Source organism: Acanthochromis polyacanthus, chromosome 22, assembly GCF_021347895.1.
Source record: "Acanthochromis polyacanthus isolate Apoly-LR-REF ecotype Palm Island chromosome 22, KAUST_Apoly_ChrSc, whole genome shotgun sequence".
NCBI classification, from domain to species: Eukaryota; Metazoa; Chordata; class Actinopteri; family Pomacentridae; genus Acanthochromis; species Acanthochromis polyacanthus.
In genome coordinates this window covers 372,478-392,344 of record NC_067134.1, presented here as the reverse complement: position 1 = coordinate 392,344, position 19,867 = coordinate 372,478, and the positions used below count along the sequence as shown (strand labels likewise).

The following is a 19,867-nucleotide window of genomic DNA, read 5'->3' as shown; positions in this document are numbered from 1 at the left end:
CAACAAGTGGGACACAATCGTGAAGTGGAACGAAATTTATTGGATATTTTAAACTTTTTTAACAAATAAAAACCTGAAAAGTGGGGCGTGCAATATTATTCGGCCCCCTTGCATTAATACTTTGTAGCGCCTCCTTTTGCTGCAATTACAGCTGCAAGTCGCTTGGGGTATGTCTATCAGTTTGCACATCGAGAGACTGAAATTCTTGCCCATTCCTCCTTGCAAAACAGCTCGAGCTCAGTGAGGTTGGATGGAGAGCGTTTGTGAACAGCAGTCTTCAGCTCTGCCCACAGATTCTCGATTGGATTCAGGTCTGGACTTTGACTTGGCCATTCTAACACCTGGATACGTTTATTTGTCAACCATTCCATTGTAGATTTGGCTTTATGTTTTGGATCATTGTCCTGTTGGAAGATAAATCTTCGTCCCAGTCTCAGGTCTTTTGCAGACTCCAACAGGTTTTCTTCCAGAATGGTCCTGTATTTGGCTCCATTCATCTTCCCATCAATTTTAACCATCTTCCCTGTCCCTGCTGAAGAAAAGCAGGCCCAAACCATGAGGCTGCCACCACCATGTTTGACAGTGGGGATGGTGTGTTCAGGGTGATGAGCTGTGTTGCTTTTAAGCCAAACATATCGTTTTGCATTGTGGCCAGAAAGTTCCATTTTGGTTTCATCTGACCAGAGCACCTTCTTCCACATGTTTGGTGTGTCTCCCAGGTGGCTTGTAGCAAACTTTAAATGAGACTTTTGATGGATATCTTTGAGAAATGGCTTTCTTCTTGCCACTCTTCCATAAAGGCCAGATTTGTGCAGTGTACGACTGATTGTTGCCCTATGGACAGACTCTCCCACCTCAGCTGTAGATCTCTGCAGTTCATCCAGAGTGATCATGGGCCTCTTGGCTGCATCTCTGATCAGTCTTCTCCTTGTTGGAGGTGAAAGTTTAGAGGGACGGCCGGGTCTTGGTAGATTTGCAGTGGTCTGATACTCCTTCCATTTCAATATGATTGCTTGCACAGTGCTCCTTGAGATGTTTAAAGCTTGGGAGATCTTTTTGTATCCAAATCCGGCTTTAAACTTCTCCACAACAGTATCTGGGACCTGCCTGGTGTGTTCCTTGGTCTTCATGATGCTCTCTGCACTTTAAACAGAACCCTGAGACTATCACAGAGCAGGTGCATTTATACGGAGACTTGATTACACACAGGTGAATTCTATGTATCATCATCAGTCATTTAGGACAACATTGGATCATTCAGAGATCCTCACTGAACTTCTGGAGTGAGTTTGCTGCACTGAAAGTAAAGGGGCCGAATAATATTGCACGCCCCACTTTTCAGTTTTTTATTTGTTAAAAAAGTTTAAAATATCCAATAAATTTCATTCCACTTCATGGGGTGGCATGGCTCAGTGGGTAGAGTGGCCGTCTTGCAACCGAAGGGTTGCCGGTTTGATCCTCGCCCCGTCGTGTTCGAGGTGTCCCTGAGCAAGACACCTAACCCCGAATTGCTCCTGATGGGGTCGTGGTTAGCGCCTTGCATGGCAGCTTCCGCCATCAGTGTGTGAATGGGTGAATGTGATGTATCATGTAAAGCGCTTTGGGTACCTTGCAGGTATAGTAAAGCGCTATATAAATACAGACCATTTACCATTTCATGATTGTGTCCCAATTGTTGTTGATTCTTGACAAAAAATTAAAATTTATATCTTTATGTTTGAAGCCTGAAATGTGGCGAAAGGTTGAAAAGTTCAAGGGGGCCGAATACTTTCACAAGGCACTGTATGTTTCAGGGTTGTTTTAATGGTACTGAAGGTTTTTTTTTTGGAAAATTAACATATTGTTCTGATCACCTGTCTCCCTCTGTAGCTCTGAGACAGACTGCTGACCTGTCCAGGGCGAACCCTTGACCTGAGTCAGCTGAGATAGGCTCCAGCCTCCCACGATCCAACAGAGGATTGAGTAGTTTATAGATTATGCATAGATGGATGGAATTCTTAATTATTTCAAGAAAAATGCACAAGTTTTTGCTGACTATTAAATAGGTTTAAATAGTAAAACATGGAATGCATTGCTATTATATTTGGATTGAATTTCGTAATGTAACAGATTTGTGGAATATCTTTTTCATTTTAATCTAATTCATTTAATGTATACATTTTTTTTTGACAAACCGTTTTGTGCATGAAATGAAATGACAAATTCTTCAAATTCTCCCTTTCTTCCTCTCTCAACTTTCTAACCAGCGAAAGCGAGACAGCAGCCCACCAGGAGCCTCCAGCCAAGTGGTCCTGCACCCCCTCTGGCTTTCAGCGTGGAGGCGAGGAACCATCCCGGCCGGAGGTCAGTCGTCCTAAACACTCTGCTGAAATGTGTTTTCACAGACGGCTGCCTCCCGTGAGGATAGCTTACCGTAACTGTAATAAATACAACAAATGACCAAATGAAATCACCAGTCAGTCAGCATTTTTAGACAACAGTGTTTGACCTCAAGTTATCTGTCACAGGAACACGCTGCCCAGCCAGAAAGGAGCACCAGCCCCCAGCCGTCCACCTCTGGCTCACAGCATTACCCTCCAGAGCCTCACATAAGTCTCATCCCCCCACCGTACACCTCAGAATCAGATTCAGATTCAGACTATCAGACTATAGCACACTGAAATGTCTACTTTGAGAGAAGTGAATTTTGTCAAGTTAGTCTATAGTCATTTTTAAAAATACAGGAAAGGACTATTTGAAGAGTGCCATCAGGCTTTTTCAGAGCACAGTGTGTTACAGTCACGACCTGATGGTGCCAGTGACGTTTGCAAGTCATCATAAACGTGTGTGAAATGTAAAATGTATTCAGGAGCACATGTGTAAATAAGAAGTGCTACAAAATTCAGACCAAGCTGCCTCAGTTACGATGTTGTGTTCACTGATCCAAGCCAGTGTTCCCCCCAAAACTGCCCCAAGAATTCAGCTCAAACCCTTTCCATCTTGTACACACTCTGCCTCCGTTTGCCAGTTTGGATGAAGGAACCCAAAGAGTGTCTTTTAAAATAACCAACCTGAAGTGGGAGTAGATTATAAAGCCCTCCAGCACTCAGTCTGTATTGATGCCGGTTTTCTGACCACACTCCTCACAAATACAGCGTCTGTTGTTTCCCACAATGGAGGTCCTCCTCTTATTGATTTCAGATTCATGATATGTGTTTGAAAGCAGCATCTATGGAGTAATGTTTTGTTAGAATCGGTGAAATGACAGCAGGATTATTTTGATACTTAAAGAGCTGGTGAGTCTTTCTGTGTCTTTAACACAGCAGCCACAGACCGAGAAAAGTGTCACCTAAATATATTCTCCTCCAAGATTCTCTGGTTTTGGCGCGAGCTATCGCGCCAAAACAAGATTTGCTTTCTAGCGTCCTGAGATTTGGATACAGACCACAACAAATAGCGATCGCCAAGTAATGTGGAGGTTTTCGTTCACTTCTCATCTCTAGTATGTTTTGGGACAGTCGTTGAGACTATCCGAGCCGGTCAGTGTGGGAAAAAAAGCATGTTGGGGCGGACTTTGACGCGGGGGGGCAAGTTGCCCCATACTTTTCGCTAGCTGAGCTGCTAGCTGAGCTGCGAAACTGCCTGCCTGGCTAAATACTGCAGTTATGTCGAAAATTCATTTCTCCATCACTCACATGTATGAAAAGACATATGAAAACAGACCCCAGGTTGAAAAAAAACCCGAAGTTCCCCTTTAAGGGGAACTCCAGACTTACTTGGTATTTTAAAAAATATTTTCAAACATTCTTTTCTCCTATATTTTTTTTTTAGATTTGGTCTCAGGATAAGAACATTTACACAACAACTGCGTGTTTTAATATTTTGTTACATGGATTATTTGAAATTTGATGAATGGGACGTAAAATGTCCTCCAGTTCTGGAATGATCCATGCATATTATCTTTTCTAAGTCCGGCCCGAGGGCCGAATCCGTCCCACTGTCGAATTTCTTTGTGGCCCGCCAGCATTTGTGATCAGGGTATACATACACAGGTTAAAAAATATTTTAGGTTTTACCACAAGGTGGCAGCATGACCCATTCTGACCATAATAGTGTTCGGAAACTTCAATTCTTTCAATGCACTAAAATGTGTTACTCCATGTGCTCCTTCTCTTCACTGGGAAAATAATGGATACTTCTTCAAAAATATTTGGCCACATGACCAATTTCTTCCGTGGTTTTCAAGGAACACATTGCTGATGAGAAAATATATTACAAAGTTTGCTAATATTAATTGTTTTTAAAAATTTGCCATTGCTTCCATGAAGTTTTTTTTAGTATAATACAAAGAAAATACATCATGGACTTGGTTAATACTTCATATTATGTTAAATATGTTATTATTAGTGTTAAAATAACATAATAGTATGTTTAAATATGTTGCATATTCGTAAAACACATTATAAAGTTTGCTAATAATAACTGTTACTCGTCTTCTATTTTCGAAATTAAATTTTTTTAATGATATTAGAGAACAGGGTCTGATGGTAATAAACATTTTATTTTATTATTACATTAATTTGTTTTATTATAATTGTAAAGCACTAGAGCTGGACCCGAATATCCGGAATATCTGAATATTCATTTTGCTACGGCGGTATCCTGATATTAATTTTGGTCCCCCCCCCTTCGGACGTTACGGAGCAGAAAGAATATGCGGCGTTACTGTCTTCCCTCCGCCTTCGGCCCACATCTGCACATATCGGCTCATCTCGTCGTGTGATCACATAAACACATATATGTCTATAACATATACACATATGTCTATGTGATCACCTCCTCCTCCCCCCAGACGAAACTATTCGGAGCTTGTCTCTTCACTGTTGCCAACTCCTCAGTAAGGAAAGTCGCTGTTGGCTGTCCTAAAAGTCGCTAGAAGTCGCTAAATGACGTCATTTCCTAATTTGCATATTTCTCAGTTTGCATGTAATTGTAATCAACGTTGTAGGAAAGAATAACGTTGTGGAAGAGACCAAAAAGTGAGTATAAAACACCCAAAATATTTTTAACAGAGGCGAAATGCTGTGGTTTATTTTAGCATGACAGTGAAGAAACATTTTCGTTTATATGGCTCCGTAAGTCTGGATGGGATCTGCAGTGACTTTGCGCATGCGTGATTCATTTGCCGTCTGGCCGCGGAGCGATGTGTCCTCTAATCAGACACTGGGACTGCTGCGGGGTTACTGGACTGACAGCCTGTGCTTTGAGATGGGGAGGAGCTCACAGCAGCACCTGCTGCTTGTTGAAAACAGTAACTGCAGAATGATCCCAGTTTTCCTGTCAGAGTCTCCAAAACGGCAGAAAAAGTCGCTAGATATGTGGCTAGTCGCTTTTGACAAAAAAGTCGCTAGGAGCTTTGAAAAGTCGCTAAGTTGGCAACACTGCGTCTCTTCCCTCCGCCTTCGGCCCACTTCGGCTCATCCCGTCGTGTTCTTCGGCTCATCTCGGCTCCTCCATTCGTGTTTGTTACCACCACCCGAATGGCCGGGTGGCTGCCGACTCTGACGTCACGCTTCACTTCGTTGCATAAACACATGCTGAAGACCTGCTGTTTGGGAATTCTTCAGTTTAACTGAAGACAAAACGAAGGCAAAATCTGGATCCGGGAGACCAGACCAACGGATCCGAATATTCGGGCTATCTCCGCCACCAGCCGCCACCAGCTGCCGCGCCGGGGCAGAACGAATATTCGGATATTCGTCTTTAATAGGGCCCGAATATTCGGAGGCCAGAAACCACTATTGGGGCCAGCCCTATAAAGTACTTTATGATTTTGTATCTGTGAAAGGAGATATCCAATGTAAAGGATTACAAATAGTTAGGATTGATAGTTTGGAGACTTGTAAGTTGCGGAGTGCAGGAAAAATAACTTTATCACTCATTGCAATGAGATATGTTTGTCACTTCTAACCCTCTTAACACTACTGTGCTTAAAAGGCATGCTTTCTCTGAAAAAAATCTCCAAAATACAAATGTTTTTATATAGCCACAAACTGTAAAAATGGAAAGAATGGTTCAGCTTTCCGACTGTTTGTAATAAATACCATCAGTTTTGTGTGGTTACATTGAGAAAAATATTGAAAAGAAGCTTAAAATTGTCAAATTTCATTGTAGTCACTTTATTTAGTATGTCAAATTCAAAAATTCACCAAAAATAATGATGAACGTTTAAAAAAAACAAACAAAAGAGTCTCTGCTCTGCACGGCAACTGAGAAGCCATGACTGACTCAGGCCAGTTGTGAGCAACAACCATGTCACCAAAATGCAGACACTTTTTGGGTGAACCTTTCAATTCAGTTTTAATAAATTTTATTTACAAGTTGAAATGTGTCATCTCAAGACACTTCAATGAGAAAAGTAAAGAAAATTACAAAGAGAAATCCAACAAATCCAAAATTTCCTTTGGATTCCCGTCTGAGCAAGCACTTGGCGACAGTGGGGAGGTAAAACTCCCTTTTTCAGGAAGAACCCTCCGGCAGAACCAGGCTCAGACAGGGCGGCCATCTGCCTCGACCGGTTGGAGTGAGGGTAAAGGAGGGAGAGAGCAGGATATTATACAGAAAACAGATCAAAACACTAGAGAAAAATAAACAAACAATAAAAAAAAAAAAAGGGAACAATAAACCCAGCAAAGGTTACTGAGGTCAGGACCAGTGAGACTGAAATGTGACTGCAGGCCATTGGTGCTGCTCAGTCCATCACATCAGACACACACACACAGCAGCAGAACGTCTTCTTCATGCAAGACAAGATGCGTTTGAAGCAGTTTTTCTTCTTTTTCTTCTTGCTTTGCTCCTTCTCGCTGTCTTCAGTGTACTGATGGTTCTGCTCGACCTTCCTGAATTGATCTTCCTTGCTGACGTTGCTGGTGTCATTGCTCTCACTGTCCTCAATGTCTTTAGCAGCTTTATAATCATCACTCTCCTCAATGTCCTCATACTCGCTGCTCTTCTTGTCCTCCCGGTCTTTGTCCTCATCAGGTAAGCCTGTCAGGTCAATTCTGTTTTCAGGGTCTGCAGGCTTAACCATGATGAACAGGCTGGTGGAGGGTTTAGGTTCATTGCTAAAAAAAAAGGAAACACACACTGTTGGGTTTACATCCGACAAGCAGAGAATGTAAACATGCAAATCAGCAAAAGTCCATATCAGAGTTTTGTCACTTGCTGGGCTGTTAATATCTCACAACCTGTGTACAAAGTAAATAGAAGCACACTTACCAACTGCTGGTGGGGGAGCTGCTGCTGAGGTAGCTTTTGGTGATAAAAGGGTGGTTGAGGATACCACTGGGGGTGATTCTGTCCTTCTCATCCCACTGAAGCATCGCCTTCAACAGCTCGATGTACTCCCTCCTCTCATCAGCCTCTGCTGGGTTATCCGTCTCAGAATACACCTGGTGCAGAAAACATTTGGGAAGTACAACAGTGGTCAAGTCACCTTCAACCTGAAATATGAATACAATAAATGAACATCACTCTTCAGCAACTAGCTGCTGCTTCCTAAACTACCTACCGTTTTCATTTCATCCAGAGAGCGGAACGTGTGACATCTGGGGGTGCTGTACATGACAAAGATCCCAAAATACTCTCTCGGAGTCTGAAAGAAGAAAACAATGATGCTTACTAAAGCCTTCATCTTGTTGAGCGAGTAAAGGTCAGTGGTAAAATCACAGTAGGAGTATTGTACCTTCAGCCGCCACAAGCCACTACACTTTTTCTTCAAAAAGAATCGTGATCTCCGACCAGCCTCGATGAGATGTTGCGGCGGCAGACCCAGCAGACTGATCATTTGTCGGAGCTGCAGACAGAACACAACACCACGTTAGACCTGAAGCTAATCGTGTGACGGCTTCTAATGCGTTTCAGCTACAGTAATTTACTCACTATCCAGTATTCTGACTCTGTTCCGAAGAGAGCAATACGAGCCACCATCCAGGCCATCATGCAGCCTAACGACCAAACATCGATGGCCTCTGAATACGGCAGGCCCAGGATGATTTCTGGAGCTCTGAATGTGGAATAAACATCAAAAGAAGATGTGACACAGTAGACAGTAAGGAGACAGTGCTGATTTAAAGATTTCTCAGTGGTGAAAACTTAACAGTATTATCATACCTAAATGCAGGTATTTGGAGTAGCTCTCCTGCTTTGGCTTCGGACGTGTACTTGGCCACACCAAAGTCAATGAGTTTGACCTTGAAGGGCTGCTTCACATGATCCACCATCACGATGTTGTCCATTTTCACGTCACCGTGGATTATGCCAGCACTTTTTGTCGTATTCAAAGCCACGGCCAGCTGTAAGAAAAAACAACAACATTTATCAGGAGTTGAAGAAATCTGTCACATGGCAATAAAAGTAGAGGTTGTAAAGGTTCCTGAACCACCGATGCTGGTTCTAGCACCACTGTAGGAGATAAATATAGGGAGACAATAGAAGGTCATACCTGTTGAATAACGGTACGGACGTGTTCCAGTGGCATTGGCTCTTTTAAGCCACGTACATAGTCCCACAGGGAGATGTCCAGTTTTTCCAACACCAGGAGCCGCGTGCTTTTTACAAAGACTTCTCCCTTGTACTTGATGATGTTGGACTTGTCCGAGTTGTGGCACATGAGCTTTTCCAAGATTTCCGCCTGTGGAGACATAATATGTTTGCTGAGCCACATTGTCCAGTCAGTTCTTCTCAACAACTATGAAGTACATTAGATGACCAGTGCCACTACTCAGAATCTTATAGTGGTGCTGCCCTGGTTTTAAAAATGTCTTTTTGTGTCACTCTTCAGCTGAAATCAGTGTCCTACCTCACGGTCTAGATTGTTCCTTTCGGGCATCTTTATAGCCACATGCTCTTCAGTCTTGTCTTCCACACATTCCAGCACTGTTCCATAGCCTCCACGTCCCAGGTTTTTCACCAACGTGTAGCCTTTTGGGACTTTGGAACGCTGCGTTGTGGTACTCCCCTCAGAGGAAGGCGATGAGGATGAACTCTGAATGTTCATTTTTATGTCGTCACAGAAGACTGAAAGTGAAACAGACACAAAAGAGAACCATAATCTATGGATGTCTTGTTAAACCGTTGGTAATCTACCACACTGTTGTGATCTCAGTTTTTTTTATCAAATTTGCTAAATATTGAACCAATTATCACAAAGCAACAGCACTGAGTGTTACAATCTGTTCTGAATTGTGTTATAAGGCATATTGGACAGTATTGCAGCAAAATTACACGGATGCTTCCTCAGAAACTCCAAAGTGTTTACTTCATTAAACAGAAGAGTGGAGTTACTTACCTCACAAAAGTTTGCTTATCTAGATTTTGTTGAAATATGGATGTCTCTGAGATTGGTTTTACTAAACTACTCAATAAACTAATAAATAACTCAGTAAAATAAAGTGAAATGGTGTCTCCACTCAGAGTTTTTGTGTTTGACATGAATTCTAGAATGCCTTTAAAAACAATTAGAAAGTTCTCAGCATTGTTTATTTTTGAAAATGTCATGTTAAATGATCAAACTGCCGTTGTTTTTCTCATCTATCTGCATTTAATCCCCTATAATGACATGCTCTGACTAATGTTGTTATAAATTGCTGACGAATATTTTTGAATGTTTTCAGATTTTTTATTTACAAATCAAGATATTTGAGATATTTTTTAAAAGTCTGTTTATCCACTTCCAGCACATTTTTTACATATTACAGTCATCTGAGGTAACGTTTAAATGACAATATCTCAAGAACTAATACAGATAAAACATGAATTTTTCACCGTCTTTTCTCGTTTCAACTACAGGACAAGTCGATGAAATAATCTCTGAAAACAGGTGACTTGAAATTTAAAAAATCATTGAAGTCATGAAAGTCTCATCTTTGAGCACACATTCCCCACAAAAAACGAGAATGTGCAATACAAAACAAAACATACAGAATCATTTTTTTAACATTAAACACTCGGTCACAAAAATGAAAAAGAAAATGTGACGAACTTAAGTAACTGATTGAGCAGGTAAGACAAGTTGTACCACAAAAACTAAAGTATTGCTGGATAGTATAATATAATTTCCTTTTGGATTCCATGTTATAAGTTAGGAAACAGCGTGAACTATTACTATTATTACAGAGTTGTGGAAAACAGATTATAAAACTGCCTTCTGAATGTTTCCTCTGGTGTTTGCTTCATCAAACAGAACAGTGAAGTCACTTACCTCAAAAATGTTCACTTCTTTGGACTTTGTCGAAAGGTTGTTGCTGAATTTAATCTCGATGTCTTGCTAGCTTCGATATAGTCCTGTTGTCCTGCTGAAATCCGTAAGACACTGACTGTCCAGAACTGACTCTACACTGTGATGATTTAAATGTGGTTTGAATTCTAGAATGTCTATGATGATGCAATCAACAGTTAGAAGCTAGTTTTTTAGAGTTGAAACCTGCATATCTTGACAAGGGTACATCAGATCATGTTCAGACTTGGTAGGGGTATTGCTGGGGTCCTGAGGAAGTGCAGTGTGGAGTTTGCAGCAGATTGGATGAATGGTGGTGGCTTTTTCAATGCAATGAAAACAAGGTAGTCACATTCTGACAGCAGTCTCAGCACTACTTCGTTTAAACGTAAACAAATGCAATGGAGCAAATATGTAGTGTTGTTATTGCTAGAACTGTCATACTGAGTGAAAAAAGCACACTGTGGGTGGGTCTGGGTTTATGCGAAACGCTGAAACACTGGTGTAGTCTTTGGATACGAGGAATATGGCTTTCAAAAAAAAGTTTTCTTTCTTTTCTTCAACTTATGGTTAATTGAGCATTTGGATAAAATATGTTGTGGTAAATTGTGCCATCAATTATGTTGAAGTAAAATAGAAAATTTTATACCTCATATAATGTAAGATCTGTCTCCATTTGTTCATCTCAGGCCTGGTGGGCAGATCCTGTTCTGGTTCCTTATCTAATGTACCTAATGTAATTATTTACCAATAATCATTTAACAAAAATGCATCATCCAGAGCTAACTTCATGCTACATCTTCAGCCTCATATAGTAGCTTACTGTATGATTATATAACACATGTGGAATAATTTCAGGTCTCAATAATTGTACAGACATAAAACCATAAACATGAAAAATTTACTTTGAGCAGCAAACAATTGTTTTGTACACAATGAAAGAAAAACCTGGTTGGATTTGCATAAAAAAAATACTGACAGCGCAAAACTATATTGTGTTTTGGTTTGAACACATTTTCAACCAATATCCCCTTAATTAATATCTGCTGTTTGAGCATCATTATTTCACACTGAAATCTTTAAGTCAAATCATGTTCTTTTTCATACTTCACCCATGTTATACATGCATGAAGCATTTCTTTTAAATATATTTATTTATGTCATCTTGTTGGTGTTTAATTTGTTTGTATCTATAATCAATGATCAAATTTCATATTCTATACATGATAGTTCTATTGATGCAACCTAAATGAAATTACTTTTGCTGAAGCTAAATTTGTGTTGACCTACAAAGCATTCAAAACAATTGAACAAATAAATAACAAACTGATTCCATATTTTTTTTAGATCAAACAATTGTAAACATGGAAACTACAGAACCTGTTTTAACAGAGAAATATTTCATCTCATCAATGCATTTAATCTACAGAAATGAACTCCCTCCACATTCAACTTAAAGTGCACATGTGCATAACTGAGGCTTAAAAACATTCCTTTGGGTGCCTCAGATAACATGGTTAAACCCTTTAAAATGTCGATTTTGCGTCTCTTTGAAGACACGATGAACTGCAACCAAGTGTTCAGCCAGTTTGCTCCACAACTGTTAGGATTAGGATTACATTCAAACACAAGTAACTAAAGGAGCGACTTACAGCCACAAGAAAGAAACAAGGTCGCATATGTGACCAAAGACAGTCTGACCATCAACACTGACCTTGTCTTCTTTTTTCTTTTTTAAACACAGTTAAGTGAAACACTTGAACAATAATTGCATAAACCTATCAACAGCAACTTTTCTTTTAACCAAACAGTGCAAGACAACATGAGGCCCAAAGACCAAACACTGAACACCACAAACCAGTATTCAAGTACCGTATTTTCCACACCATAAGGCGCAGTCTGGATTACGGGGTTTATTTCTGTACTTAAGCCAAATATAAGACGCACCGTATTATTGGACGCACGCTAAAACAAGGAAACGGAACGAAATAGTGAGTTTGGTTGAACTTTATTCTACTACGTATTTAAAAATACACTCACATTATTTTTTGATCAAGCTTTTGTCACACATCCATAAAAGTCCTCATCTTCCTTACCAAAAAGTAGTATATTCAAGTATATTTTGAGTATACTAAGAAATAAGAAAGTACTCTTATAGTAAACTTGAAGTTACTACTTATGTACTTATACAAGATATACTTTGCCAAGTTAATGTTAAGTATACTCTGAGTTTACAGAAAATTATATTAAAAGCATATTTGCATAGATCAGACCCAGCTGCCCATCTTTCAATAACACAGCACTGTTAAATCTTTTCTTTGGACGATCATAGATCTTACTGTGAAACATATGAAGATGACCTTCCAAATTCTTTCTGGAGCATGTAATGTGATGGAGGAATCATACCAGGAAGCATTATGTTGAGCATTTCAAGTAAATTAGTAACTGCTTCTCCCGATAAATTGTGTCGTAACAGAAAAGACATCAGCATCAGTAATGTTTCCCCTTTTGAAACTGTTGCACCTGGATACAAAGGCTTTTCAGCTTCTCCAGATTCTCCTCCGTCCTCTCCTCCTCCGTCCTAGGTGAGAATAGTTGTGCTCATAAGTTTACATACCCTGACAGAATTTTTGATTTAATCATGACATTTTTTCAGAGAATGGTAATGATAACGTTTTTTTTTTCTTTTTTTAAAAAAAAAATCAATCATGTTCCTGGTTACACAACCATGTGGTTCTATATGGAGAATATGACAGAAAAATATACAACGTGAAAGGAAAACTTTAGGTTGATGTTGCTTGTGTAAAGACAGACACTTGGATGTTAAGAATGATGAGCCTGTGACCAATAATGACCGGAAGAGGAGTTAAAACCTACAGTGGGGCTAAAAGGTCTTTGGCAGCCAAAAAAATCTTCAAGTTCTCCCACTTAAGAAGATAAGAGTGGTCTGTAATTTTAATCACAGGTACACTTCAACTGTGAGAGACAGAATGTGAAAAAATCCAGGATATCACATTGTATGATATTAAACAATTTTACAGTAAAAATGTGCCAACAATATGTATTTGGCGCCTACAAACAAGCAAAATGTTTATCAGCCAAATACTTTGCATATGTGAAGTCTACTGAGAATGGAATTTCCGGAGCCCTTATCTGTATGTTAACTAGTTTTAACAAAGTCAAGGTAATCATTGACTGTTATTTTACAGTGTATGATTAAAGCAGAATATGACTCCTAAGGTTTATACACAATCACTTACCATGTTTTCAGCTGCTCTGCTGTCGGAGACCATTTCAGAATCTGACAGGTATTCTTCATTCTGTAGGGAAAAAAAGATAAGATCAGTAACGACCATTTGATACCGTTGGAATTTAATTCACTCAAGATAAAACTTGGGTGAAGTATGAATTTACCGCTTTATAATCTGTAATAGAGTTTTCCTCATCTTCCCCATTTTCTTCATCTTCTGTGGTACTTTGGTCAAAATCATTGAAGGCCTACAATGTAATAACAAACAAAAGAATTACTTGAAGTTTAAGGTAAAGAAATGATGCAATGCAGCATTTGTCCCCTATTCTTTGGAAGGATGAAGCAAATGTGGAAATTAATGGCACGCAGCATTGGGAGGGAGCCTATTTAAAATGACAAAAAGTACTGATAGCAGAAAAATGGAATGACTTGTCTCAATAGCAGCTTTTGTATTGATTTGGTGTTCAGGAATTGATTTTTTGACAACCATAACCCCCACATTTTACAACTCACAAAATGTCTAACATTGGCCCATTACTTCATCTTAAAATGTCATAATCCATTAGCATTAGCATTGGTCTTATGTAAGGGGAGTTCAGAGCGCTTGGTATCACTGTCCATGTTTATGGATTTACCTCTTGAATGTCAGTCCTGCAAGAAATTGTGGGTAAGTCTTCCACCTCCTCGTTTTCTTCATCACTGTTTGAGGCACTGCTCACATCATCTTCTGTGTAATTTTGGAGAGCTTCACAGGTTTTTTGGAGCTTAATAAACGGATAGAAAAACCAAGTCAAGTATTTACATTTCAAATGCATAGAATATTAATTAGTAGTACATTATATAAATCAAACTTCAATATAGCACAACAAGATACATAACCTACTAAAATCATGGCATTTACAGACAGATCTACTGGAGTCACGTTCACAGAGGTAAAAACAGCTATTTCACATGATGCGCAGAAAGCTGTGCAGTGTGTTTGACTGGTTTAAGATCAACATCATTCTTTGGAAGGGAATTTACGGTGCAGAGGCAACCGCGGTAAAAAGGCCAGAACGCATCTACACATCAGAGCAGTGTTGGAACATGTGTAGGGAATTGAAAAACTGTAATTTTAACAATTAAAGCTCGTGTCCGGAGTTTGAATCGCAGCGTCTCCCAAAACACTGTTGGTCCCACCCTCCCTCTGATTTCGCCCCTTTATTTGTGCACGCGCGCAGTACCTGACAGGAGTGCCCGGAGTGCTGCAGCATCTCGCCTGTTTTGCTGTTTTCCACTCCTCTACATTTAGTACATTTAGTAAATAATAAAGGAATTACGTTAGAATTCTGTATTGAGTCTAACTTGTCCTAATTGAACTTGTCAATTGAATTGAATTGAATTGAATTGAATTGAATTGAATACCAAAATAACACGAATCTGCTAGGACGAACGAGTAAAGTTTCAATATGTGATTACACTCGTGTATCCCTCTCGATGACGTTGTTTATCAAACTTAGTGCATTTACGCGTGTATATGTGTTACATTGTTTATTTCTGTAGCAATACTGCAAAGGCCCTGGAATTCCTGAGCTGATCAAAACTCAGATAAGCTGTCCCTCTCCAGCACTGACCAACACCCATCTCTATATTAAGATTGAGACATTTGTATTTCTGTAGGTTTTCATTCACAGAAGGATGGAGCTCCTGTGAACATTTAAACCCCTGGAATAACTTTTTGTTTTTAAAAGACAATGACTTTCATTATATGCTATGGGTGTCTTGTCTTTAATGAACTTTCATGCTAAAATCCCTTTTCAGCTTTAGGAGACCCTCAGCCGGAGACGTCTCTGCATTCCACAGATCAGATAACAAGTCGTAAAACTTTATGGCTGAAGGCTGGAACAGAGAGAGACACACTCTTTAACTGAAGAAACTAATTACTTCAAAGTTCATATTTCTGAGATTTATTTTGTTCTTTCCTGATTACCAAAGTTATAGTGAGATTATGTTGTACATCATATCCGAATTTGACAGTTATATCTGTTACAGAAGTCTAGATATTAATTTGTGATGTTTAATCATTTCTTCCCCAGGATACTATGATTTTGGAATGAATTCCAGAATTAATCTCTGAATTTCCTCTCCATTTAGGTTGAATGATGACCATTGTATTTACCTGTTACCAAATCTCTGACTTGTTGTTATATTTTCACTGTGATACATATTTTTAATGTCATAAACATATAGTTATGAATGAAATAATTCACATAATATGAACATAGGTATTAATCTACACATTTCACTTTCACACAACTGAATATGGTGGGATAGACAGATCGTGTTTTGCGTGTTTAATATCATATTTTAACCCATTCTGGATTCCTCTTTCTTCTCTACTCTGTGAGAACAAAGAGATTCCAAATTCCACCAGACTCGCGCCGAAAAGTTCTCTCTCTCCGCCCAGGTCCTCCCCTTAGCTGGACCCACAGATAAAGTCAGCCGTAGCCCACATCTTCACTCTCTGACCCCTCTCTGTTCTCTTCCTCATCTGGCCCTGAGCTGGCCAACCAAAGTCTCTCTCATTTTCTCTATCTAAAGCGCGTTTTTCCTATCTTTGAAATTCCCTCACCATCTAAGTTTGTTAACTATTTACCTCTTAATATTTTTGTAACTGAAGGAGACATTTTGCTCGTTATTCGTTTTAATCTGATGAACCGATTCAGAACCAGCATTTATTTTTCTTAATTTTGACCGTTTTTCATCAACACCCGTTTTTCTTGGCTAAAGCCTGAGAACCATCATTTTTAAGGCAAGCAACACTCAGCTGAGAACTCCGGAGACCTGCTGGATCAGACCCATTTGCATAGAATCGATCAACCCACGCAGGACATCCAAGCGTGGCCATAACGACGACACACCGCTCCGAACCTGCAAGTCCAGACCGTTGTGCTGCTTCTCTGAAGGCCCGCAAGTCCCAGCCCCATGACGGTTCACTTCAGTAACTCCAGCTGAGCTTGCTCTGATTCCATTCTATGGGTGATGTACTAACCGCTTGGTCAATTATTCATTTAATCAGTTTATTCTTTTACAAATCATTAGAATTCTTAATCCAAATTACCGGTTACCGCGTCAGGTTAGCTCTGGCTAATCCTCACCATATTTCCTTTTCTCTCACACATACTTCCACATCTCTCACACACGCACACACCACACACACACTCCCACATTCCACACATGCACGCACACACACACATGTAGTCCTGCACGCACACACACAAACACAACACACACACACACACACACACACACACACACACACACACACACACACCATATCTACATTGTATATAGTTCACTTGTCGTTATTTTTCATAGAATAGTTAATAAATACCTCATTTTAGATCAAACTACAGTCTTAAGTGTTTCTTTGTGTAGAATGTGGTCAATTTAAACGAGGATTCAAGACTTTTTGATATGAGATTGATCAAAATTTTAATGAATATTAATTTTTTTATTAAAATTAATTATTTCCCTAGAAATCTAGGGTGGTGCCCCAATTATTGATAACGAGAGCTATAAATCATAACGTAGTACCGCTACATTTCTATCTAGAGTTCAGAATTGCATGACTCCTCTGACGAAGAGTATGTCCCAGACGCCCCAACATCTTCCTCCAGAGGTCGGGCATCTAAACGGAAGCCTCAGGCGGGCTATGGAAGCCGTGGTTGGGGAGCGACGTGAGCACCCCGAGCCAAAAAACGGCCTGCAGTCTCTTGGCCTGACAAGCCGTGGGATTGGTAACTTTTCTGGAAGTTGCTGATCTTGAATGCTCTCTCCTCCACAAGCAAAACAAATGTGCGCGCGGTTGCGTAGTGCGTAGCTCGCCCACCTCTGCATGGGCTTGCTTGCTGTGCGTGTAACCGTTGATTGACAGCATGACAAAGCTGAAGCTCGAACTTGATTGGTTGGCAGCGACCGGCGCTTTTTGGAATAACATGGGGGTCTATGAGAGGAAGGCGGAGCTCATGAATAAATTTTCATATCGCGTCATACAAACATTATATTATAGTATCGAACTAGACTAACACATTTAAGCTTTGTTAAACAACGATACATAAATTGAAAACAAACGGAAACTCCGGACACGAGCTTTAAGCAGAGGCAGTATTTTAAACAGTAATGTCATAATAATAAATCACTAAAAAAAAAGTAAAAGAATAGGAAAAAAAACATGGCAAAAAGACAACAAAAGGAAGTTAGACACACATTATAGTATGATAATGTTAATTGAGGGGGAGATGAGGGAGCAAAAGAAAGGAGAAGAAAAAAAAACAAGGATCAAAGAAATGTAACAAAATATATTTGAAGGGGAATAATGAAATTTAGTCAGAGTAGCAGTAATGGCAATAATAGTTGAAAAGAACTATAGGAAGGAACTGTCCAAAGAAATTAAAGTTCAAGCAACACATTGATTCCTCGTTAATGATTGTTTTGTATGCCTATTTAGGTGTGATGCATTTTAAAAAAAAGTGAAGCTTACTGCCGGCTCACTTGGTGGTGGTAATGTATTTGTCGATTTGTGATGCATTAAAAAAAAAAACTGAGGGATCATGTGTCCACAAGATTCTTTTTTTCCTCTTTCTTCCGCTCTCCTTCCCCTCTCCTTCCCTCTTCTTCCCCCTTATTCTTCTTTTTAAATATATATGTATTTTATTTTATTTTTTTAATCCTTTTTTTTCCTTTTTATTTCCCTTCCCCCTTCACTCCTCCCCCATCCTCTCTCCTCTCATCCCCCATCCCTTTTTTAAACTATATACAATAGCAAACAAAAAATAGTACAAGTAAATCAAACATAAAAAAATAATGATGATATTATATAATAAAATAATAATATAATAATATAATATAATATATAAAAGGCAAGCAAAAACAAAAATAAAATAAAAATAAAAATAAAAATAAAATAAAAAAACAGGCAAGAACGTAGGATTTTCTGGAGTGGGAAATAAAAAGTTGCAAAAAGTCAACAAATTAGTTTTGTGGGAAATTTATGAGTGTGGTTTGAAATTGGGGGGATCTATTGTCATAAAATCAGGTATTGTTGATTGGTACTCTGTAAGAATATGGTCAGATAAGAATTTTTTCCATTGGGGTATGCTTATTGACGTTTTTGATTTCCAGTTAGTGAGTATGGTTTTCTTGGCGATGGTTAGGGCTGCCAGCAGGAGTTGAGTGTATGAAGGGTGAAGTGTGGTGGATGATATGTCTCCAGTAGGCAGAGTGAGGGAGATAATGGGATGTGGCAGTCCAGGAGGGCAGAGAGTGATTCTGTCACTTGTCTCCAGAACAGGAAAACAGGTGAACAGAACCAAATGGCGTGAATGTAGCTGTCTGTAATGTTTTGGGTGCAGTTAATACATTTGTCTGAAATTGAGGTGAATTTTGAGAGTTTCTGTCTTGTAAAATGTGTTCTGTGTATTATTTTGTATTGTATCAATTGTAGATTTGCGCTTTTTGACATGGTATAGATGTTATTGCAGATCTTTGTCCAGAAACTGGCATCAGGAGACAATTGTAAGTCATGTTCCCATTTGTGGTGTGGGATGGAGATTGTTTTGTCTGATTTAGTTATTATTTGATATATTTTGGCTGTGAGTTTTTTTCTAGATTTGATTTGGAGAAGTTCTGAAGGTACTGGGGGTAATTCAAGATTTATATTTCTGGTTTTGTAAGAGGACGTGATTAAGTTAAAAAAAAAAAAGAGGACGTGATTGAGGATTGTAATTGGAAATATTCTAAATACTGTGTTCTCCTGATGCCAAACCTCTGGACAAGATAAGGAAATGAAACCAGTGTGTTATTCTGAAAGATGTGCTCTGTGTGATGCCTTTCTCTGCCCATGTGCGAAAGTGTAAGGGTTTTTTGTTCATTAGAAGATCCAGATTATTCCATATAGGTGTTAGTCTAGAAGGTGCTAATGTGGAGTTAGTAGTTTTGTGGAGTTTCCACCAGGCTGTCAGAGTGGAGGATATTGTTGAGATGCATTGATGTTGTTTTATTGAAGTACTGCAGAATGGTAAAGCTGAAAGTGGAATGTTTTGACAAAACGTTTCTTCTATTTCTTGCCAGGTACTGTCAGATGGAGTGGGATGTGTCCATTTGTATATATATTGTAAATTGATAGCTAATGAATAATGAAAAAAATTAGGAGCATTGAGACCTCCTTGTGATCTGGGTTTTTGTAATGTGGAGAGTTTGATTCGTGGGGTTTTATTTTTCCAGTAAAATGATGCTATTATTGAATCAAGAGATTTAAACCAGGATTGATTGGGCAGAATTGGGATCATAGACAGAAGGTAAGTAATTTTTGCAGAATGAAC

The 19,867-nt window shown here is 39.2% G+C and overlaps 3 protein-coding genes across 9 annotated transcripts in view; 2 read left to right on the top strand and 1 right to left on the bottom strand.

Moving 5' to 3' along the window:
- The window catches only part of LOC127531987 (gastrula zinc finger protein XlCGF8.2DB-like), a 387,969-nt gene that overhangs the window by 81,422 nt on the left and 286,680 nt on the right, over positions 1-19,867 (bottom strand). The window lies entirely within an intron of this gene.
- Positions 1-19,867, top strand: part of LOC127531945 (NACHT, LRR and PYD domains-containing protein 12-like) — a 172,155-nt gene that overhangs the window by 75,258 nt on the left and 77,030 nt on the right. The gene's annotated exons all lie outside the window — the stretch shown is intronic.
- Positions 1-19,867, top strand: part of LOC127531992 (zinc finger protein OZF-like) — an 81,675-nt gene that overhangs the window by 53,096 nt on the left and 8,712 nt on the right. The window lies entirely within an intron of this gene.